This window comes from Lissotriton helveticus, chromosome 3_2 (assembly GCF_964261635.1).
Source record: "Lissotriton helveticus chromosome 3_2, aLisHel1.1, whole genome shotgun sequence".
Taxonomy (NCBI): domain Eukaryota; kingdom Metazoa; phylum Chordata; class Amphibia; order Caudata; family Salamandridae; genus Lissotriton; species Lissotriton helveticus.
In genome coordinates, this window is record NC_136062.1 from 162,616,050 (window position 1) to 162,641,385 (window position 25,336).

A 25,336-nucleotide genomic window follows, 5' to 3' on the forward strand; every position below is an offset into this window, starting at 1 on the left:
AATGATTAAATTGGATCCTAATCACCCTCAACAGGTTTTGGGATATTCAGATTTCATCAGTCAGGTTAGTTTGGTCACTAACAACAATTGGGAAACGTTATTTCCTAATGTATTCTCACCTAAACTAGGGTTATTGAAGAAATTTCAACATGAAATCATTTTGAAACATAATGCAATACCAAAGGTCCATAAAGTTAGAAACATTCCATTGTCTTTGAGGGAGTCTGTAAAAAAAGAGTTGGAGAGACTATGTCAATTAGATGTCATAGAAGAAATTGAATCTTCTGAATGGCTTTCGCCTGTTGTCGTTGCACATAAACCCAACGGCAAGGTGAGATTGTGTGTCGACATGAGAGATCTCAATTTCAATGTTTGGGTCGCCAGACATCCTCTCCCAAATATTGGTGAGATGTTCTCGAAACTCAAAGATGCTTCTATTTTCACTATGTTAGATTTATCTAACGCGTATCATCAAATAGCACTTCATGAAGAGAGCAAGCACCTAATATCTTTTATTACCACAGAGGGTGCATATAGATATAAACGGATGCCCTTTGGGCTGGTTTCAGCCTCTTCTGTATTTCAGCGTGTCATGCACAATTTAGGAACCTGTCTAATGTTCTATACTTTCAAGATGATATATTAGTCTTTGGGAAAGATGAAAAAGAGCATTCAGAAGTTTTATACCAAGTCTTATCTATTTTACATGATAATGGGTTGACATTAACTAAAGAAAAATGTAAATTTGGCATGGAGTCAGTGGATTACTTGGGCCATTCTATTAGTAAAAAAGGTATTTCACCTAAACATAGTTTAGTCAAAGCTATTGAAAATGCCCCCGAACCTACAAATAAGGATCAACTCAGGTCCTTTTTCGGATTAGCGGAGTACTATGCCAAATTTATCCCAACTTTTGCTGACAAGACAGTACATTTAAGGAACTTAATGAAAAATCATCAGTTATTTGTCTGGGATTCCAATTGTAAACATCAATTTTCTTATGTCAAGAAATGCATTGCTTCTGCACCTGCTTTATCACCATTTTATACTTCATGTGAATCAGTCATTATTACCGATGCTAGCAATGTAGGCGTTGGCGCAGTACTTATGCAAAAGCAAAAAGGCGGTCTTGTTACAATTGCTTTTGCATCAAGACCTTTACGGGGTGCAGAGGACAAATATTCGACTTTAGAAAAAGAAACTCTTGCCTGTTGGTGGGGGATTGAGTATTTTCACAAATATGTGTACGGTTCAAGGTTCATATTAAGGACTGACCATCGCCCTCTTGTAGATCTATTCACTACTAGAGGTTGTAATAAAGCAACTGCCAGAGTAGCTAGATGGCAGTACAGGTTGCAAGATTTTCATTTCCAGGTAGAGTACATTTCTGGTGCAAAAAATATTTTAGCCGATTGTCTTTCGAGACTACCTGTTGATGATGATCATGTTGTTGCTTGTGATGAGGATCCTGACAGGGTAGTCTCTATTTGTGAGGTTTCTAAGGGTTGCATAAGAGAAGAGGATTGGAGAGTTGCATGTGGTAGTGATGATGATGATTATAAGTGTGCCATGTCTTTTGTCAAGGATGGTTGTCCTAATAGAGCTTGTTTGTCCCAAGAGGTGTTATCTTATTTTCAGATAGCTCAAGAATTGTCAATTCAAAACGACATTTTACTAAGAGGATTGCAATTGGTAGTACCTCGAGATCTTAGGGAAACTGTGCTTGAGATGGCCCACGAAGGACACCCTGGTATGACGAGTATAAAAAGGAGAATCAGATGTGAGTTTTGGTGGCCTGGAATTGACAGATCCATTGAAAGAAATGAAATGAAAAATTATATTTCTATAGCGCGTAACTACCCGGAGGCCTCGCAGCGCTTTTGACTGATTACTGTGGCGAGCTACAGGGTGGATTAACACGCTTTTGCGAACAGATGGGTTTTCAAAGCCTTTCTGAATGCCATTCGGTTATTATTGTCTCTAAGGGTTGGAGGGAGAGAATTCCAAAGCCTCACGGCGGTATGGGAAAAGGAGCGGCGGCCCCATCGGGCTTTGTTGATTTTAGTTGTGGTTGCTAGATGCAGTGAACTAGAGCGAAGAGCTCTGGACGGGGCATAGGGCTCAACTAAGGGGAACAGGATGGCAGGGCCTGTTCGGTGAAAGGATTTGTGCACAATACACATGGCCTTAAACTGTGCTCTGGCAGCCACTGGGAGCCAATGAAGTTCTTTTAGGGCTTTCTTGGCTAACTGCCAGCGGGGGATGTTGAACAGTAGTCGAGCGGCACAGTTTTGCGTGACTTGGAGCCGGTCACTGTTGCTGGGGCTCCTAGGTATAGAGCGTTTCCATAATCCAGGCGGAGAGTATCAGGGCCTGAACCATGATTCTCCTCGCCTGGAACGGAAGCAGAGGGAGCACTTTGCGGAGCATTTTCATTAGCCCGACACACGTGGAGGCTGTTTTGGTGGCTTGGACTGAAAAGTCTAGCGCTTTATCGAGCCAAATTCCAAGGCTCTTTATCTGAGGTTTGGGGGGGGAGGAGCGCCGAAACATGTGGGCCAGATAGAAGCCAGAGTGGTCGGTGGAGGGTTGCCCAGTAGCATAATCTCCGTCTTCTCCCTGTTAAGTTTGAGACAGGAGGATTGCATCCACTTAGCAACAGCCTCTAGACAGGGACCCAAGGTGTTGGACGACCCCTCAGTATGGTTCAAAGAGACCACCAGTTGGGTATCGTCCGCGTAGGTGACGATACGCACACCGAAGGGATGGATTATCTCTGCTAGAGGTCGCATGTAGGCATTAAAAAGAGTGGGGCTCAGGGAGGAGCCCTGAGGGACCCCACAGCTGAGTGGTTGCTTAGGGGAGACTACCTCACCCTCAAACACCTGGAAGAATCGCTCATCCAGGAAGGAGGACAGCCATTCCAGGGCCGCGCCCGACACGCCCATGCCTTTCAGACGATGTAATAGTGTGGCATGGTTAACCGTGTCGAACGCGTCACTGAGGTCGAGTAGTATGATGGCTGCTTTTCCTCCCCGGTCCAGCACAGCTCTAGCTTCTTCCGTCACTGCTAAGAGGGCGGTCTCGGTTCTGTGCTGGGGGCGGAACCCCGTCTGAGAGGCACATAGCAGATTATTAGATTCTAAATAATCTACTAGGATGTTATTGACGTGCCTCTCAATCAGTTTGTTCATCCAGGAAAGCAGGGAAATTGGGCGAAAGTTGGCCAAGTTGTTCTGGTCTAGGGTAGGCTTTTTCAGTAGGGCTTTGACCATCGCACACTTCCATGTAGCTGGGACGGAGCTAGAGGTGATGGAGGCGTTAAGGACATCCAGGATGACCGGGCGAATGGCATCAATGACCTTAGTAAGAGTCTGCGGAGGTGCTGGGTCATTAGGAGATCCCGAGGTGACTTTGGGGATCATTCTGTCTAATGTGATGGAATCAAAGAGTGGGAATTTGTCCAGCGAACAGGGGACGGGAAGGTCTGAATCTGTTGTGGTGGTGGATTCCGTGTCATCACTGCCGGTGGTGAATGAGGAATAAATGGCCTGGATCTTCTGGGAGAAGAAGGTGGCTAAATTGTTACAACGGGTTTGTGCGCCGTCAGATGACAGACGCTCAGTGGGGGGGGGATTAGAGATTTGGTATTTCTTTAGGGGAATTCGCAGCTAGATTAATTCTGGATTCATAAAACTGGGCTTGTGCAGATTTTATTTCATTTTTGTAGAGCTTTATTGCGGCTCTATGCTCTGCCTTCTTCGGTTGTGAGCGTTCTTGTCTCCAAGCTCTCTCTAGGCTGCGGCAGGATTGTTTCATAGTTCTGAGGGCGGAGGTGTACCAGCGGGCGACTTTGGATCTTTTTATCGTGTGCAGGGAATCCTTCGGCAGGACTTGGTCGAGGGTACTAGAAATCCAGTTGTCAAAGTTGACGGTGGCAGTGTTGGGATTAGTCACCTTCTGGGGTGGGTGTTCGGTGAGAGCCAATTTCCATTTGGGGAGCGGAAGCAAGGCCCATTTTCTTCCCCAGTGCTTATTGTGGTTTCGTCAAGTGGGGGGGCTACTTGTGGACCATGTAAAGGGTATTAAAAAGTGATCGGTCCAGGGCAGTGGTATGGGTACCTCGACAGTTAGGCTATCTAGATTACTATAAATGTGATCTAGGAGATGTCCCTTGGTGTGTGTCGAGTGAAAACCTTTTTGGAGCAGGTCGATGGCCTGCAGATTCGATCGGAGACTGTTGGCTGCAGAATCAAACGGGTCGTCTAAATGCAGATTCAAGTCGCCCAGCAAGGTAAGATTTGCCGAGGTGAGCACTAAGTTGGCAGCTATGTCCGTCATAATAGTGACGAAGTCGCTGAGGGTACCAGGTGGCCGATAAGCTAAAATACCAGAAAAGGTAATGGTAGGGGAGAATTCGAGAGTGAAGTGAAGGCTCTCACAGGCTGGCGTAGTAGATGGAGCGACACGACATCTATAGTTATCTCTGTAAATGATGGCAAACCCTCCGCCTCTGCCTGTCTGGCGGTCCAGTCGCTCAAGAGTGTAGCCTTGGGGGGTGGCCCATACTGTAGCAGAATCGATTTCTAGCTGGAGAAAGGTTAGATCATTCTTAGAGTGTACTGTCAGTGACAAATCACAGAAATTTGTAAATTATCATCATGATTTTATTACAACACCTACGAGGCCCTGGGAATCTGTCTCGGTTGACATTGCTGGTCCTATGAGTTTTGGGCAAAATCCTATGTATGCCATTATCTTGAATGATCAGTTTTCTCAGTGGCCAGAAGTAAAATTTGTTCCTCATGTAACTTCTAAAACTGTCATTGATTTTCTAAACTGTGTTTTTGAAAAGGAAGGATTTCCGGTTTCAATTTTGTCCGACAACGGCCCTCAGTTCACATCTTGTGAAATGAAGTCATTTTGCCATAATCATGGAATAATTCATAAACGTTCCTCTGTTTATTATCCTCAGGGAAATGGTATGGTAGAAAGGTGGATTAGGGTGTTGAAAGAAGGATTACAACTTGCTTTGTGCAATGGTCAAAATTGCTATGATGCTGTGAGAAAACTTTTATGGAATTATAGAAACACCCCCAGAAATGATGGTGATTTATCTCCATTCGAGAAAATGCGAGGCAGGAAGGGTATTTCCAATATGAGTCAACAATGGATGAGAGATCTGATTAGTGGGAAAGATAAGAAGTCTGTGTCCAGTGTGAGACATTCCACAGTCGGTGTTCCATGTTGCATTGGTGATTGGGTTCGGGTAAGACAATCTGGCTTTATTAGGTCTGGGGAATCTCGTTTTTCTGATCCCATGTTAGTTGTTAGAGTAGGCAAACAAGTTGTAGAATTGTCGGATGGTAATGTTTGGAGTCTTTCAAAGGATGTGAAGGTTCCCAAATTAGACGATGCAACCAATTCACGTCAGAAAGAGAGTGTGACAGTCACTACACGTGGTAACGTGACGCAACGTAATATGTCTTCTCATGGGAACATGAATGGGTGGAAGCATCAACATAGTTTGGTTTCCAATCAACATAGATTAAGTCAGAGGCAAAGAAATGCACCTGCATGGTGTAAAGACTATGTTATGAGGAGATAATTTACGTATCTGTGCAAAGTCTTGCTAATACTAATTCTCGTCTGTGTTATAAGGTGTGATTTTGCTTTAGTGAAAAAAAATGTTTTAGAAGGGTTTGTTTTAGTTTCTCTTGTTAAATTTTTTATTTTTTTATTTTTAAAGGGGAGAGATGTGTGGTGTTCTCGCGTTACCTGTTCTCACCTGGAACTCGGAACACTCGGAGTGAAGAGTGTTCCGAGAGCTCCAGATGTAACGGTTGGCTCAGGCTTATAAGACTTGACTTAAGCTTCTCGCAATAAACTAATTAATTACTGAACTTAATCTGCTTCATACAACTTTCTTCTGGGAGACCACTTCACCCTGCTCGAGAAGTCCTCAGCAAACCCCATGGATGTCAAGAAATACCGACCTACCTCCCTCCTCCCTTTCGTGGCCAAAGTCACCGAAAAGATCGTCAATGCCCATCTAACAAAATAAATCGAAGAAAACTCTATCCTCGATTCCTCCCAATCCGGATTCTGCATCAAACACAGCACGGAGACCGCTCTACTCACCACTCACTGACGAATTCTGCACCCTCCTCGACCAAGGACATACTGTGGCCCTGATCCTACTCGACCTCTTGGCAGCATTAAATACTGTCTCCCACCACACACTCACCACCAGACTCCACCACGCCGGCATACATGGAACCACCCTCGACTAGATCCACTCTTTCCTAAATGGCAGAACCCAAAGAATCAGACTGCCACCCTTCCTCTCTCAACCCAAGGAAATCAACTGTGGAGTACCCCAAACATTGTCGATCAGCCCCACACTCTTCAACATCTACATGGCCTCCCTTCCTGCCATTGTCAGACAGCACGGTTGCAGCATAGTATGCTATGCAGGTGACATCCAGCTCATCCTCCCTCTCACCAAGGACCCCGTCACCACCAGACTCAACTTCCAGGAAGGAATGAATGTGATTTTAGTTGGACTGGGCCCTTTTCACAGACATTTTTTGCTTTGCTTCCCCGGATTCAGGATGTCCCCCCTTTATAATGTAAATATATAGGCCCTGTGAGGTTGTAATGCCCTGTGTATTGTTAAAATCAATGTTAGGTACAGGTGCTCTACCTTCAACATGGCTGCCATAGGCCCCTGTTACTGCAGTGTGGTCTTGTTAAGGCGCATTCTAGTTGCCAGGATCTGGCAGGGACTCCAAACAATGTTGCCATTCCAGCCTGCCTTGCCTGCCCACAGTTAGAGTAGAGAAGCTCATGGCACCTTCTAGAATAGGGGCGGAGCTTAGTTTTGCCACCTTAGAGGGTGGTCACCTGACCTGGGCCTATATAAGGAAAGGGAGGGAAACTTTCCAGTCAGTTGGGGCATCACTGACCTGGGGTACCCACGCAGGAGTTTTAGGAGGGAGGGCCTAGTTAGGAACCTATGCTACTGGGAGTGACAGGATTTAGGTGCTGCCTCTTAAGCTGGGTGAGGTGTCCTAGACTAGCCCCCTGATCTGGCCCAGCGGTAGGGAACCCCAGGGTCCATCTGCAGTGACTGAGGAAAAACTCATCAAGCCTTCAACTCAAACCCCCCCCTCCCACGTCAAGAAACAAACATCTAAGGGCGCAGAACCATCCAAGCGCCAAGAAGAATACTTTCCTGTGAGCAGAGACTGCCGGAGGATCGACCAGGTACTGGACTGTGCTGCCCTGCGCACTCCCCGCCTTCATCTGGGCCCCTCTGGCCCTACCTGTCTCCCCCTGACTGAACTGTGTGCAGTCCCTGCTGAACTGTGGGAGAAACGCTATAGCCTGCTCCCCCCTGATCAGAGCTGTAGTTGAGACTCTCTGTCCTGTCAGGAGTATTGAGATTGCCTTCCCTCCTGCCGGCCCGATCTGCTGTCTGACTGGGTGCATAGCGCTTAATTCTGCCCCCCTACCCAGCGCTGTGTCAGAGATTGCCAAAATTGCCCCCCGGGCCCTGCCCGTGATCAGCTCTGCGAAGCCCCCTAAGCGCTTCTCGTGATCGGCGCTAGCGCTAAACCTTGGCGCCCTGAGGCACCTGAGGAGATTTTGCCACCGCGGCTTCAGCGCCACCCACACGACGCCTCGGAAGCGCTGCTGGCTTGTCCTGTGGCCGCCTGCCCCCGCTCTGTGTCCAGCGCCGACGTTGACCCCCCTCGGCGGCCCCCCGGTGCCAGGAGAGGGCCGCCGCATCAAGATCGCCAGGCCGCGTCAGGCCTGAAGCCTGCCTGGGCCCCTGTCACGTGAGCGGGAGCGCCGCCGCGTCATCGGCCGCGCCCCCGCCCAAGCCTCGCAGCCATTGGTTGTCCCCGCCGAGCCTCGGGAGGAAGGCCCGGCACTCCGAACAGGTTGCAACTCCTCGTGGAGGGGGTCAGGAGCTGCAGGCGCGCCTCCACCTTGCCCCGCAGTGTGTGTCCTTGTCCCCGGCCGCGGTGCGCTAAGACAGCACCCTGCACCGCGCCGGGCAGCGGAAGGTCGCGCAACCGGCGGAAGCTTCTCCCGCCGACCCCCAGACCTCGCAAGGGCCCCGGAGGGCAGAAGAGCACAAGGTAACGCCCGGGGAGGAGGGCTGTAGGCCGGGTAAGGCCCGAGGTCGCCCCTCCCCTGGGGAGAACTGAGACTGGGCCCGTTGGCCCCCCCGTTAATGTGCCTCGAGAATTGGGAGGCTTGGGGACAGACACTTACCCCACGGCATTGAACTGCCTTATTGCCAGTTTCCGGCCTGTAGTGCTCATGTTTACGCCAATATTTACAAGCCTGTTAATGAAATGGTGATCTTTTTCACGGTACTGAATTTCTTGCAGGGGCGGGCATCTACAGTTCCTGATGGGGCCGGATTGTGGTACTTATTGATTCATTCTAATGTTACTCTGATGATCTGATTTTGGTCGCAAGACTGTTGATATTTACAAGAGGTAATGCTTAGGATTGCTTCCTACAGGTTAACCCATGGTTTATGAAACTACCTTCCAGCCTGCTGAATAGTTTAACGTGACAGGCTGTGTATTTGGAGTTTTCTGCTGTACTGAAAGTACTTAATGAAATGTTTTACCGTTTTATAGGAAATGCATTTTGAAAGGCGTTCATAAAATGTTTTAATGTGGTATTTTAAAGTAATGCTGATGATTTGCTAATGCATTATTTGCTTGATCTAAAGCCTACGTAAAAGATCTTGATTTTCAAACACAACTAATGGTGTGGTCTCCATTATTGCGCCCACTTCGTGTCTCATTGGATGCGTGTGTTGAGTAGCTGCTTTACACGTAAGCCCCTGGCTGCCTTCCTGCTCGAGCCAAGCTACCCCACGAAGAACTGGTGGTCCCAGTTCTTACATTGGTGGCGAGCGGTGGGATCCAGGACCTGTAGCTACCTAACACCCTCCAGTGGGACAGAGTGCGCTGCAATTAATTGGACACCTATCGTGCTACAAGCTAACTCAGTTTCCCACCACTGTCTAAGTCTGCAAAGTGTGTAGGAACCTGTGTTGAACCAGCATTGTTGCCCACGTCCTAGAATCTTTCTTTCAGGTTATCTGGGTCCCCACCTGACAGAATGGAGTTCCAGCTGGCTGACCTTGATAGGTACACGGCAGTGCAGTTAAGGGAGTTTTGTCAGGGGATGGGGGTGCCTGTGGGGGCGAGAGCTGTAAAAGAAGAGCTCCGTACCGCCTTGAGGGCATGGGTAAGGGCCCACCCAGAGGAAGAAGAGGATGGGGAACAGGTCACACATGGGGAGGCGGACACTCACGAAGACCCAGGCCTGCTCAACATTGACATGTCAGACAATATATTGTTAGGAAGACGTTCCAAGACAAGCAGTAGTGTATCTAGGAGGAGTGCGTCGTCAAAGGTGTATGAGGACAGGAGGGAAGAGAGGCGATTGAGATTGGAGCTTGCTAAGCTAGAGCACGAGAGGGAGAGGGAAAGATTCACTATGGAGAAAAGGAAGTTGGCGCACGAGCTTCAGCTCAAAGAAATGGAGCTGAGAGCCTTACAATTAGGTGTGGCAAGATATTCTAATGGTGGCAGCATACCCGAGGTTCGGGGGAGTGATCCTGAAGGGAGTGGTGCAGGGATCTTCCGACCCAGCGAGGCGGGAGAGGTGAGAAGTAACCCAGCTAGGTCCCAGGATAGTGATAGTGTTGTAGGACCTCACATCCCATCTACAGGAGGGAGTGAGACGGAGAGGTGTCCCGAGGTGCCCCAACCGCAGTCACAGGGCCTGGAGAGTTCCATAAGGGGACCCCAGGTTGGGAGCCTAGGCTGTCCTGTTGTGCCTTCCAGTAAAAGGGATCCCCTCGTGCCAGGAGAACCCGGAGCATCAGTAACCGGAGCTCCAGTGGTTCAGTGTTCTGACCAGTTGCAGGGTTTAGATCCTGGACTGGGGTTTCAGGTTCAGGAGTTGCCTGACCTGGAGGGTGGGGTACCGGTAATCCAGGTCCCTACCGAATTGACTTCCAGGGGTACTTCTCCCGGTGGGAGGGTGCGGAACTCTGGAAGGGGGTACGGAGGGAGGAAGGACTCTCCTCCGTCACCGGCTCAGCCACAGGGCGCAGATCCCGGGTTGGGTGGCCAGGTTGAGGATTTGCCGGACCTGGCGGGTGGGACATCCGTGATCAGAGTCCCCCCGGATTTGACTCTCAGGGGTACTTCTCTGGTTAGGAGGGTGCGGAACCCTGGGAGGGGGTGCAGAGGGAGGGAGGACTCGCCCCTGTCACCAGTTCAACCTAAGGGTCTAGACTCTAGGTTGGGGAGAGAGTGGTGTTCTGAGGGTGTCCCACTTAGGAGGAATGGGTGGAACCCCAGAAGGAGAGTGGTCAAATGGTACTGCGGGCCTGGGGCTACTGCCCCCCACTCTATGCGAGAGCTAGGGCCAGAGACTTTTGGACTGTCTAGAGGCCAGTCCTGGCCACATCCCACTAGGGAACACCAGTGGGGTGGTTTGTATGGTGAAGAGCTGGCGGATGCCATTGAAGTTACGGGCCTGCGTCCACCTTTTTCCGCCCCAAGCAGGGAAGTCCATCACTGTGATGTTTGGTCTACCCTGGCTTTTGGCTGGGGGTAGTTGTGTTGGACTTGGCCCTTTTCACAATTTTTTTTTGCTTTTTGCTTCCCCGAATTCAGGATGTCCCCCCTTTATAATGTAAATGTATAGGCCCTGTGAGGTTGTAATGCCCTGTGTATTGTTAAAATCAATGTTAGGTACAGGTGCTCTACCTTCAACATGGCTGCCATAGGCTCCTGTTACTGCAGTGTGGTCTTGTTAAGGCGCATTCTAGTTGCCAGGAGCTGGCAGGGACTCCAAACAATGTTGCCATTCCAGCCTGCCTTGCCTGCCCACAATTAGAGTAGGGAAGCTCCTGGCACCTTCTAGAATAAGGGCGGAGCTTAGTTTTGCCGCCTTAGAGGGTGGTCACCTGACCTGGGCATATATAAGGAAAGGGAGGGAAACTTTACAGTCAGTTGGGGCATCACTGACCTGGGGAACCCACGCAGGAGTTTTAGGCGGGAGGGTCTAGTTAGGAACCTATGCTACTGGGAGTGACAGGATTTAGGTACTGCCTCTTAAGCTGGGTGAGGTGTCCTAGACTAGTCCCCTGATCTGGCCTAGCGGTAGGGAACCCAGGGTCCATCTGCAGTGACTGAGGAAAAACTCATCAAGCCTTCAACTCAAACCCCCCCCCCCACTTCAAGAAACAAACATCTAAGGGCGCAGAACCATCCAAGCGCCAAGAAGAATACTTTCCTGTGAGCAGAGACTGCTGGGGGATCGACCAGGTACTGGACTGTGCTGCCCTGTGCACTCCCCGCCTTCATCTGGGCCCCTCTGGCCCTACCTGTCTCCCCCTGACTGAACTGTGTGCAGTCCCTGCTGAACTGTGGGAGAAACGCTATAGCCTGCCCCCCCCTGACCAGCGCTGTAGTCGAGACTGTCTGTCCTGTCTGGAGTATTGAGATTGCCTTCCCTCCTGCCGGCCCGATCTGCTGTGTGACTGGGTGCATAGCGCTTTATTCTGCCCCCCTACCCAGCGCTGTGTCAGAGATTGATGAAATTGCCCAACGGGCCCTGCCCGTGATCAGCTCTGCGAAGCCCCCTAAGCACTTCTCGTGAACGGCGCTAGCGCTGTACCTTGGCGCCCTGAGGCACCTGAGGAGATTTTGCCACCGCTGCTTCAGTGCCGCCCACGTGATGCCTCGGAAGCGCTGCTGGCCTGTCCTGTGGCCGCCTGCCCCCGTGCTGTGTCCAGCGCCGACGTTGACCCCGCTCGGCGGCCCCCCCGGTGCCAGGAGAGGGCCGCCGCATCAAGATCGCCAGGCCTCGTTAGGCCTGAAGCCTGCCTGGGCCCCTGTCACGTGAGCGGAAGCGCCGCCACGTCATCGGCCGCGCCCCCGCCCAAGCCAATTGGTTGTCCCCACCGAGCCTCGGGAGGAAGGCCCGGCACCCCGAACAGGTTGCAATTCCTCGCGGAGGGGGTCAGGAGCTACAGGTGCCCCTCCGCCTTGCCCCGCAGTGTGCGTCCTTGTCCCCGGTGGCGGTGCGCCAAGACAGCGCCCTGCACCGCGCCGGGCAACGGAAGGCCACGCAACCGGCGTAAGCTTCTCCCGCCGACCCCCAGACCTCGCAAGGGCCCCGGAGGGCCGAAGAGCAGAAGGTAACCCCCGGGGAGGAGGGCGGTAGGCCGGGTAAGGCCCGAGGTCGCCCCTCCCCCGGGGTGTACTGAGACTGGCCCACGTTGGCCCCCCCCCTTAATGTGCCTCGAGAATTGGGAGGCTTGGGGACAGACATTATTGCCAGTTTCCGGCCTGTAGTGCTCATGTTTACGCCAATATTTACAAGCCTGCTAATTGAATGGTGATATTTTTCACTGTACTGAATTTCTTGCAGGGGCGGGCATCTACAGTTCCTGATGGGGCCGGATTGTGGTACTTATTGTTTCATTCTAATGTTACTCTGATGATCTGATTTTGGTCGCAAGACTGTTGATATTTACAAGAGGAAATGCTTATGATTGCTTTCTACAGGTTAACCCATGGTTTATGAAACTACCTTCCAGCCTGCTGAATAGTTTAATGTGACAGGCTGTGTATTTGGAGTTTTCTGCTGTACTGAAAGTACTTAATGAAATGTTTTACCCTTTTATAGGAAAAGCATTTTGAAAGGCGCTCATGAAAGGTTTTAATGTGGTATTTTAAAGTAATGCTGATGATTTGCTAATGCATTATTTGCTTGATCTAAAGCCTACATAAAAGATCTTGATTTTCAAACACAAATAATGGTGTGGTCTCCTTTATTGCACCCACTTCGTGTCTCATTGGATGCGTGTGTTGAGTAGCTGCTTTACACATAAGCCCCTGGCTGCCTTCCTGCTCGAGCCAAGCTACCCCACGAAGAACTGGTGGTCCCAGTTCTTACACATTTCATCCTGGATGAGCAGAAACTGCCTGAAGCTCAACTCGGAGAAGACAGAGGTCCTCATCCTGGGACCCTCCCCCTCTGCATGGAAAAACACCTAGTGGCCCACTGTCCTCGGCAGCCCTCCCACCCCCATAGACCACGGGCGAAACGTCGGCATCGTACTCGACTCCTCCATCTCCATGGACCGACAGGTCAATGCTGTCGCCTTCCGCTGCTTCAGCACCCTCCGTATCCTCCAGAAGACTTTAATATGCAGAGCCAGAAGAGGAGGACGAACCTTCTCCTACATCATGGCCAAGACCTGGAACAAACTCCCAATCAACATCAGACGCGCCCCCTCCCTGAACATCTTAAGGAAGACACTCAAGACCTGGCTATTCGACTGAACGGAGCTCCTTCCAATCCCCCCTGACCCCAGCACCTTGAGACACTCACGGGTGAATAGCACACTTACATTTCTCCTGATTGATTGATTTCCTCTGATTGATATAAGCAGGGGTACTCGACAAGGGTGCCCCATGTCCCTCATTGTTTTTTTTTCCGTTTATTTAAACTTTGACTTGTGCTATTAACCAGGACCTTAGTATTCTTCCACTGGTAAATGGAGCAGCCACATTAAAACTGTTTGCAGATGAGATGGTTTTATATTTGGCAGGAAGTTAACATCGTCAACGCATTTTCCAAAATGAGAGTATTCACGGATATTGGTGGATATAAAATCAATAATTCGAAGTCAGAGACCTTAGTCTTCTATTGTGCTTCAGACGTTTTGCCAACAACTATTCAGGCCCATTATTCTTCTACTACCCGAATTAGATATCTTGGGATATTTATTACATCCAAGGTTGGTGATCTCTTTGCACCCAATTATGGTCCTACATTAAAGATGATGCGCAAACTACTCGCCCAATGGCAGACGTTTCCAAAGAAGATTATAGGCCGGCTTGCATTGGTAAGAATAAATATTCTTCCTTTATTCTTATTTCTGTTCTCGAATGTCATGGTCAAACTTCCGCTGCAATTGATTCTGATTTAAGACACTTTATCTGGCATGGTAGGAAGCTTCGCATCAAACTTCAGGCAGTCCAACTAAATCTGGAAGAGGGAGGGCTGGCACTTCCAGAATGAAACCTTACTATCAGTCAACCTTTCATTTAATGTACTTTGTGATCTCTAGAACTGTTAAATCAAGTTTGAGCGACAGTTTAGTGTCCAGCACCTACCCCAATTAAATGTATATTGGAGTGGGAATAGTAAATTAATTAGGTTTATTATCCAGCACCTACCCCAATTAAATGTATATTGGAGTGAGAATAGTAAATTAATTAGGTTCAGTGTCCAGCACCTACCCCAATTAAATGTAGACTGGAGTGGGAATAGTAAATTAATTAGGTTTAGTGTTCAGCACCTACACCAATTAAATGTAGACTGGAGTGGGAATAGTAAATTAATTAGGTTTATTATCCAGCACCTTCCTCAATTAAATGTAGACTGGAGTTGGAATATTAAATTAATTAGGTTTACAATCCAGCACTTACCCCAATTAAATGTAGACTGGAGTGGGAATAGTACATTTATTAGGTTCAGTGTCCAGCACCTACCCCAATTAAATGTATATTGGAGTGGGAATAGTAAATTAATTAGGTTCAGTGTCCAGCACCGACCCCAATTAAATGTAGACTGGAGTGGGAATAGTAAATTAATTAGGTTTATTATCCAGCACCTACCTCAATTCAATGTAGCCTGGAGTACATATATTTTAAAATTCTAAAAAAATACACATTTTTGTACAATGCTAGTGTTAGTTATTTTTGGGTATTAAAATAAATTACAAATTTTTTACAAATATTTTTATTACATTATTCCAAGAGTACATACATTAAAGCAAATATTTATTATAAATAATATAATGCATTTTTAACAAATATATAAGTATTTGGATTTTTCAATTTAATACAAATTGTTTTTCGTTTGTATAGTTTTTGAGACAAGTACATTATAGGGATATAGAAACAGTATAGTCACTGTAAATACATTATACATTTGAATTCATTTCGTACATATAGTTGGATTCATTTTTAATTTTCTATTACAAAATTTGTATAATTATATACTTTTTTATACATTTTGCATATTATTTTTCTCAAACAATTATGATATATATGTCAATATAAATGTAAAGTAAATGGATTACATTATATCTTGTACATTTTATACTATACCGTTTTTATATATTAACATTTCAGCATTTCTGTATGAATTTAAATTATGAATTTTATTAATATTAATATGTTTTTATTAATATTATTACTTTTCAAATATTAGGAAATTTATTATTTGAAAAAAATAAATGTATGTGTTAATTTTCACATTTTTTTAAAGATACATATTTTTTATTATAATATTAAATATTATAATGTGATAATATTTAATTTTATAATTTTACAATATATGAAAAAAATAAATTATTTTGTAATGCATTATATACAATTTTAGAAAATTGGGACAATGTTTCTATAATTTTTCAAATTTTTTTGTTAAATCAATTTTTTTGTCATTTATTTAACTATCATTGCATTGATATTATTATTTGGGTGTTTTATTAAGTAACTGCTCTTGGTCTTTTTGGGTCATTTGGGAAGATTCTAGCTTGCGGTTGGAAGCTGCTTCACGTTTGAGAAGGTAAAAGATATTTTCTTTATTTTTTAACTATTTTAAGTGTGTTTGGAAGGTAGTAGTTTCATATTGAGGGTGTGTGGAGTTATGTTTTAGAAGTTGTGATGATTGTAGTCGTTTTTTTAGGTTTTAAATTTTAGTGACGTTTTTTGGATTTAGTCTTATTGTGTTTGTATGTATTTAGTTAGTTTTTGTGTCTATGATGCATGTTATGGCGTTTTAAAATGTGTAATTTAACGTTTTATGTGGGTGGGAATGTTTGTTTTTCTATTCTAGGTTTTTGGAGAAAGCGTTTTCGTTTTTGGAAGTTTTGCGTTTTTTGTAAAAGGAAGTGTATTGTAGTGGTTTCAACTAATGTTTTTTTAACACTTGCTTTATTATTCAGGTTTCCTGGAGCGGTTTTTCCTCTTTTTTTACGTTTTCAGGTTTTTCATGGATTGGGGATTATCAATTTTTTATGGATATTCGATGGATTTGGCACAGTTGTATTTTTCATTTTGTTGGGGTTTATTTTTTTTTCCATGGATTTATAACTATCTGGATTATTTTGGAGAAGTTGGATTGTCGATTTACATCTTTGGTAAAGGTAATTATTTTAAATATATTTTATTGTGGGTGGGAAAAAGTGTTATTTTTGATTGTTGGTGTTGTGTTATATAATTATTTTGTCTATATATTTAAGAAAAATGATATATATTTTAGACAAAATAATTATTCATTTTTTTACATGAAAAGTGTTTGTTAAAATTTTAGAGATATTTTTGTTAGTTTGTAATTTAATAAGTTTTCAATTTTAGATTAGGGTTTTGGCAATCATTCTTAAGTATTCTAGTCCTTTTGTTGTTGGATAAAGTTGGACTTGTTGTAAATATTGGTACATTTGAGCAGTTTGTTGTGATAGTTTGGGTTTTAATTGTAAGACAGATTGCTCCATTCTTAGTTCTTGAAAACTTTGTTCTTTTTGGATTGCTATTAGGAGCTTGTGTAGGGTAGGAGTAGTTCGGCCTGTTGAAGATAGGAAGGCATTTTGCCAATCCTCAACTGCGTTGTTTGTTTTTGCTTCTTGGTTTAGGGTTGATAGATATACATTCCACTAAGGGATTTGGAACTTTGGTTGTCGTCTATGGCCTGATCTGTGCAGTCTCCCCACCCAGGTGTCCTCGAAATAGTCTAAAAGGGGAGCTAGTTTTTGTTAATTTTTGGTGTAGAATGGACTTTCTATTAGTATGTTGTAGTGCTCAGCTACGTCTGTGACTGGCACGTATGCTAGGGCTATTAGGTGTTTTATTTGGTATGCGAATGTCATGTTGGTTGCATAATCAACACTTAGGGGTCCATTACGATGTCGGGCGGATTTCCAGCCTGGCGGATTTCCTCCGCCAGGCTGGCGGTGGCCACCGCCAACCTGGCGGAGGAAATCCGCCCGACATCCACTGCCCAATTCCTCCCCGCCATATTTGGATAGCGGTGGGGACCGCAGCGGTGTCAAACACCGCCCGCCTGTTTTCCGCCCCGGTCGCCTTGCGGCCGGGGCTTGAAAATGAGTAACATGGTGGCGGTGTCTGTTAGACACCGCCTGCCATATTAGTATGGGCATTTACAAATGCTTTTCCGTGGCGGCAATGCCGCCACGGAAAGGCATGCAGAGACTCCCTGTGGGGGCCCCTTGCGGGCCCCCTGGGAGTCTGGGGCTTGGGGGGTGCACATGGGGGGGTACGCATTTCAAAGTGCAACATGGCAGGCACCGCGCGGTGCCTGTCATGTTGTGCCTTGAAATGCACATCCTAATGCCAAAATCAGGACCCCCGCCCTGTAGGCGGGCGGTCCACATTACCGGAAGGGTGGCGGGCAAAGCCCGCCTGCCATCCTAATAAACCCCATAGTGTTGATTTTTGTGAATGTCTCCATAGACATTGATTGAAGTGGAAGTAACATCCCTGTATGGATGTGTGAGGGTATATTTTAAGGATGGTATTTATCATGGCTTGTTCAAAGTCAATTATTATTTTTAGGGGAAAGAAGTCTGATGTGTCTTCTTTTATTTTGTTTAACATTTCTGTGTATGTTGAAGTTTGTTTGTTTGGCAACAAACAATAGATAAATGGAATGCAGGTGTTATGGTATTGTCCATGTATTGTATATAATTGGTAGAATGGTTTGGGACATATACTAAAGGTGACATCCATCATCCATGTTTGGCTTTGTTTTAATATGTTTATATTGTTTATTGTAGAAAACATAATTATTCTTTTATCTTTATTGTTGTTATCATAAAAGATAAAAGGTTTGTCATTATGAGTTACGGTAAGGTCATGAGGAAATATTATCTCTTCAAAAGTTTTAGGTGTTGGTATTGTTGGTCTTGTAGATTTTTCTGTTCTAGTTATAGTTCTTTTTATAGAAGCTATTGTTGGTAGTTGACCTCTAGCTACTCTAGGTACTTTAGGAAGTACTTCTTTAAGTATTACACTTGTTGGTAGTCCTGAGGTGCTGCTTAATTCTTTAATATTTTCCATAGTAGATCTAACTTCTATTTCTGATAGATTAGGTGGATGATTGTGTTCAGTTGTATTTATCACACTTGTTTCCCTAGTTGTGGCACGACCATAACATTTATCACAGTACTACTTTGTACATTTCCAATTTACTTTAAGGTATTTTTGTTTCTCTTGAGTATAAATATACCCCATATAGCATAACAGAAATTTGCCTTTTTGAGATGTAATAAATTTTGCATCTTCAATCATGGTGGATTTCTTATTTCTAGAAAAAATATATAAAATATTATAGGGAAATGTTTTTAATTTTTAGACATTAGTAATAGTATATGCATTTTTAATATATACTTACCAATTATATTTTAGTAGACTTTGAATGTAGTTTTGTTTTCTTTGGTTGATGTTTTTTTGTATGTTAGTGATCTGTGGAAAAAAAGTGAATTACATTTTAGTTCATGTTTAAATGTTTTATTGGTTTTAGCATTTTGTAGGATTCAATGTTTTATGACCAGCATATTAATTTTCTTTTTTAAACATTTAATAAAAGTATTTTAGAAAATGGATAAGTTGTTTCATTAAATTAACTTTAGAAGTTGTTAAATATTACGCATTATTAGTAGTACATGTGCTTTTTAATATATACTTACAGAGGGGTCGATTCCGATTCGGGAAAAACCGCTCCGAATAGCCGTTCGGAGCGTTTTTCCTGTACGAATCGTACCCTGCAACGTCTCCCGTACGTACGACGAAGTACGATTCATACCAGGAGCCGTACCCAGTACGAGTCATACAAGACACCGTACGACTCTAATCTTCCCCTCGGAACCCGCTGTACGCGACATCTGTACGATTCGTGGCTGGTTTTTATGACCCAGCAAGTACGATACGTGTCGAGTACGCACCGTAGGACCCTTTTTCTACGGGAGCTGAAAACAGCCGTAAAAACAGAGTTTGTGCCGAAACAGGTATGGAACGGCCCCCCGGGTACGGTGCGTACCCCCCATGATCGCAGGGGTACGCACCATACCCCTGCGATCATGGGGTGTATGAGCCGTACCCCCATTGTACGATCGGTGTACGGCTCGTACACCCATCGTACATGGGGTACAGCTCGTACACCGCTCGTACACCGATTGTACAATGGGGGTACGGCTCGTACACCTATCGTACATGGGGTACGGCTCGTACACCGATCGTACAATGGGGATACGCCTCGTACACCGATCGTACACCGATTGTACAATGGGGGTACGGCTCGTACACCGATCGAACAATGGGGGTACGGCTCATACACTGATCGTACAATGGGGGTCTGGCTCGTACACCGATCGTACAATGGGGTATGGCTCGTACACCGATCGTACAATGGGGGTACGGCTCGTACACCGATCGTACAATGGGGGTACGGTTCGTACACCGATCGTACAATGGGGGTACAGCTCGTACACCCCATGATCGCAGGGGTACGGTGCGTACCCCTGCGATCATGAGGTGTACGGAACGTACGGTGTGTATGTGTTTGTGTGCTTTTCCGTATGACTCGCCCTTACCTGACGTGGACCGTACGAATCGCGTCCTCATACCCCGGTCCGGTTCGTACTCGTCGGGTCGTATGGCATGTGTACTAGTCGTACGGTATGTGTACGAGTCATACAGTTCACAGTTTCAGCCTTGCAATACGTACGGATCGCGACGATTCGGACGGATTCACGGAATACGGATCGTACTTTGCGACTCGGACGGACTGGTACGATTCGTACGGAGAGGGCTCCGGATACAAATCGTACGGACGTTTTTTTTCCCGAATCGGAATCGACCCCCAAGTGTTGTTTCTTTGCACTTCAATGATGATGTTCTTGTAAGATTTTTTTGCTTAATTTATTCAGTTGGCTGTGGAAAGAAAGTAATATGTATTTTATGTGTTGAATTGTATTTTTATATACATTTAGCATTTTTTAAAGACTAGATTTATTTTATTTGTGTTTAATAAATGTGTTAACATTTTTAGGAAATATTAAAAATCAGCATTTGTTTCATACTTGGAACATTTTAGCTGTTTAGTTGTCTTTTATTTAGTGTTTAAGGCATTGGAATAGTATACTTACTTTTTAGATTTGTTGTTTTTGTAGGTAGAAAATGTTCTTCTGTTTTTTGTAGTTGGGTCTGTTATGGCTATATAGAGAGATAAAAATATAAATTTGTATTTATGTTTTGATGATGAAAGGCAGGTAACAAGTAAACTGTTAGTTTATTTTTAAAGTTTTATTTACTTACTTTTTGATATTTGTCCTTAAAGTTGTAGCAGATGTGGTAGAGTTTCTCCTTGTTTCTTTCCTTGAAGGTTTGAGAGTTTTCAGTTTATTTCTTTATATGGTGAGTATTTAATTAGATGTTCATTTTTATTGGTTAGTTATATTTAAATGTGTTTCTATTGGTTAGTTTGAATTTTTTTCACTGTGTTAATTATTTAAATTGTATGTAAATTTGTAACGTCAAATTTTGCTGTGTTTTTCTCATTTTATGAAGGTATGTTGTTTTTGAAAAGGTATTATATTGTTTATATTTGTTTTATAAATTAAGTGTGTTTATTTAAAATGTTTTACTTTATTTAGTATGCTTATTTATTTTTATTGTGAATTTTTCGTTTTAGTTGTGTTTGTTACGTATATAACATTTTTTATGAGTGTGTATTTCATTATTTGCAATTATAGTGTGTAAATCAAGAATTTATTTGTATTTTCTAGCTGTCGATATTTATGTATTGGCGATAATATTGATGTCTATATTTTTGTTTACGATATTTTAGATATGTGCTATATTTATTTAAGACTGTCGATATAATTGATTTCGAAATGTGTGCTTTCGATTTTTTTGTGGTCGATATTTGTGTTTAACGATATTGTTAACTCGATATTTATGTTGTTTGTTAGTTAAATATAGTAGGTCGATTTATTTGTCATCGATATTTAGTACTCGATAATTTTGTAGGTCGATTTTATTGTTTTCGGTATTTTGTCATAGATTCGGAGAAGGTCATTGCTGTAGCACGAAGATCCTGTTGAGTGTTGCGGGTCGTCTCTGCTGGATCTTTAAGTTAGCAGTCACTGCAGGCTGTCGTCACTGTAGCATGAAGTACAGATTTAGCATTGGATGTTGTTGCTGGTGGTCGCTGCAACCCAAAGTGTCAGATTTATGAGAGCTCCACATTGGCATTTGTTGCGGGTGGTAAGGTCTCAGCCGAACTGACACGTTCATGTTTGCAAAGAGCCCTAAACTTCAGTAATTCTCCCTTTTCTTCTGTGGACTGCACTCTGATGCAAGCTAAGGCTCTAATATCTAGTGAGGGACCTCCGGGGGATCAGGCACTTGGTGTAGAAGAGACCAGCAGGGCTCAGGCAAGTCCAGTTGCAGGTCTAGGTGGGTCCAGTTGCACCAGGTCAGCTGGGCATTTGCAGAGAGGTCTCTGGATCCTATTGATTTCCTATTGCTTAAAACAGGAGGCAAGCTAACTGACCACTAGACTCACTCAGGTTCACCTGAGATGAAGGGAGCAGTTCCAGTGTTCCTTCTCAGGGAGCAGGTTACACCTCAAGCAGCAGGAAAGTCCTCTGGCATCAGGGCAGAACTTCTTCTGTATTGTCCACAGGTCTAGGAATGAACTGAATGGTTATACCTGGTTCACCCGACATCTTATTCTGGAATTTCCTTACCTCACTAAACAGGCTCCAAGAGGTCTGGGGTGACAATAGGCTTCTGTCAAGCTTTATGAGCGCTGAAGGTACTCCTTTTGAAGTGTAATTGGGTAAGGACCCATCCTGTTAAAACCTAGTTCCTCTTCGTCTCACTGTCAGCGAGGAATGCACAAAGGCCAACTGTCAACTACACCCAGTCATGTGATCGAGGATACAGAGTGCAGGCACCAAATGGTTAGGACAAGTAAATGCCAACTTTCTAATCTTTGAATGAATAGCATTAGTATCTGGCTGTAATTGTAATACTTTGGAAACTCTTGTTTTAATAAACCAAGTCAAATCGATTTATAACCTTTGTCTGTGTATTTACTTCACATTCAACTCCGCAAATATTAACATATTCATTTAATGTAGTTTGTGATATGTCCTACAGAACGACTCTTTTCTTTTTCAATGGAGACTTTAAAAAAAAAAAGAAGAACAAGTGTGTTCAATGAAGGTGAAAAACAATAAAGTAACAAAAACACATTTGCAACAACAAAGAAAAATTAACCACCACTGAAAAATGACAAACATTCACAACAGAATAGAATTGGTTTGAACCAACATAATTCAATGCAATCACAATACCAGTGTTACAGGATTTTGAAATACCAGAGGTAATTATCACAGATGATGCAAATGTTGTGACCCTCTTCGAACAGGCTAATGGGTTATTGCAAATATGATCAGGAGGGAGATGAATCTTTTGATTTTTTTCCACTACCCATTATCAAACTTTATCTGCTGATCCCGCAGCCTGTCTTTATAAAAGAGGCATTTTCAGAATTGTGACTTAAAATCAGACTTTACCATTGAAAAGAGGTTTAAATGACAATTCATTTGAGTGTAAATATGACATTCCTACCTGTTCCCAATCAAAAGTTATCATTTATTTAATGTAATAACGTAAGCCAATCTTATCCTATGGGAGAGATAGACCCCACAGTAATGAAAAATTAATTTTGGAGCATTCCCTACCAGGAAATTAAAAACTTAAAGTACATGTCCAACATTTTAAATACACTGCACACCCTGCCCAATGGCTGCTTAGGGCATAGTCTAGGGGTGACATATGTATTAAAAAGGAAGGTTTATACTTGGTAACAAGGTTTATTTTCTGAAGTGAAATTGGCAGTCTAACACTGCACAAAGGCTGCAATAACAGGCCTGCTACATGCTTAGATGGGACACTTCAGTGGGTGGCACAATGTGTGCTGCATGTGCATTAGTAGCATTTATGTTGCCTGGGAATATGTATTACCACTTTACTACGGACTTACAAGTAAATTAAATGTGCCATTTGGAGAAAGACAATTTTGCCATGTTTAGAGGAAAGAACACAGGCACGTTATCCCTTTGAGGAGTTGCAGATGTGGCAGTCCACTACAGGAAATGATGATAGTGATGATAATGAGGAGGGAAGAGCACTGTCATAGGATGAGATGGTGGATACAGTTCTGGGTTCTGAGCTACAACGAGATCCCAACTCATCCCCAGTGGATAGTGGATGCCGTGGATGGGGTAGGGAGCAGTGAGCCTGCCAGGGGCCAGTCCCCAAAGTAATAGGAGGACAGAAAGGCTCAGAGGGAAATTGCAGCTGACCAAGATGTAGCTGGATGCAGAGGAGAGGAGGGCTAAGGCAGAAGGAACCTTGGCCAGGAAGAAAGCTGAGGCAGAGAAGGCCTTTGCTGAGAAGACAGTTTGATGGCACATGCAATGGGACTGCAGGAGCTAGAGCTAGAATTCCAGGCAGAGCCCACACTACAGTAACAATGTGGCAGACAATATGGCAGGGTACCTTCTGTGCCCACTGGAAAGTTGAGGGTCCACACATCATAGGAACTGATGCCCAATTATATGGGGAAAGCAGATATGTATAAATGGTTCTCAGCTTCCGAGGCAGGTCTTGGTGTGTACAAGGTCCCAGAGGAGTACTGAGTGGTATATTGTGTAAGTACATGATTACAGTGGTGAGTGACACACTTCTCAAATTTGAGGAAGAGGACCAGATAAAGTACCCCTAGCCCCAAATGGAACCCATCTTTATCTCTAAATTTGGGCTGACTCCTGAATAATTAAGTAAGAGGTCCAGGGACAGCCACAAACTCCCAAACCAGTCCTGGGTGTTTCAGCACGAAATGGGTGAGGACCAGAATAGTTGATGATTTTGGTGGGCTGTACAACTTAAACTTATACTTGTTATATAGAGCGCCATTAAAAACTGGTGCAGCGCAAGCAGACTGACCCTAGGAATCTTGCATAGGAGGCGGGTCACTGGGTCAGCATGAGAATGTCCAAAAAGGTACCTGTAGATGACTCCAAGAATGGTGATTAAGGTACCCCCTTAGCAGAGCTGGGGCGAGGGCAAGAGAGACAGACAATTCTCATACTTAGGGGGAAAGAAAGTGTTCCCCTACCTCTTTTGAGACGAAGGAGGGAGGTTCTGCTGGGTGGTGGGCCAGACACCCCATTTCCAAACTCGATGCTTTGATTGCACCCTGCTGGGGCACAAGCAAGGGGACTTGGTGTGCTCCAAAAAATAACCCACTAGTGGTAACACTACAGAAGTTGTCATTTTGGCATTAGGGGGTGTGGTTCACAAATGCAGGCGGTAGAGCATGTCCCCTAATTGGGAAATAGACACAGAGAGTAGACATGTGATCCCTGAGGGTGGGAGTCCTCACTTCCACCAGGTCAAAGTGTATGAAGTCTCTGTCGCTACTGTAAGGGACATCGGAGCCAGCCCGGCCATGGTAGTGGGAAGGTATGTTTCCCCAGCAGTACACTGCCCAGGTGTGTAGGATATCTCAGTCCCCGGGGCAGGTCCTTGTCAGCACCATGAATCTGGAGTGAGGTGGGGAGGTTACCAAGGGAAGGGTCATAGTTAGTAACTGGATAGCCATAGAATCCCTTCTGAGAAATGAATTACCCCCTCGTGTCTAAAGAGCTAGGAGGGGTGGCCATCCAGGGCATCCTGAAAGCTGAGAATTCTGGGTGCACCACGCCCAATTTGAGGGTGCAGAGACCCAGATGGAGGGACTGGAGGAGGAAAGTCTCAACACTGGTTCCTGTTCAGCCTCATGGTACAGACTCTGAGCTGAGCGTCCAGTCTTAGGCTAACACCCGTGGACTGGTGGGAAGGAGGGTGGAAAACGGTGCCTAACACCTGTGGCTGTTTCTCCCCACTCTGAGAAACCTCAGAGGTAAAAGATCCCTAAATGGCCTGCCCTCTGGCTCTTGACACTGACAGCTGTCATTTGCAAAAAACACAGTTGATGGACAGAATGTAGAACAATGTCATACATTCACCCCAGTACAAGGATCTGGGCCTAAATCCATCGTTTTTTTGCACTCCACACCACCCTGGGTTAGACACTGGCTATATGCAAATCAGCTCTGACCCTGTGCCTC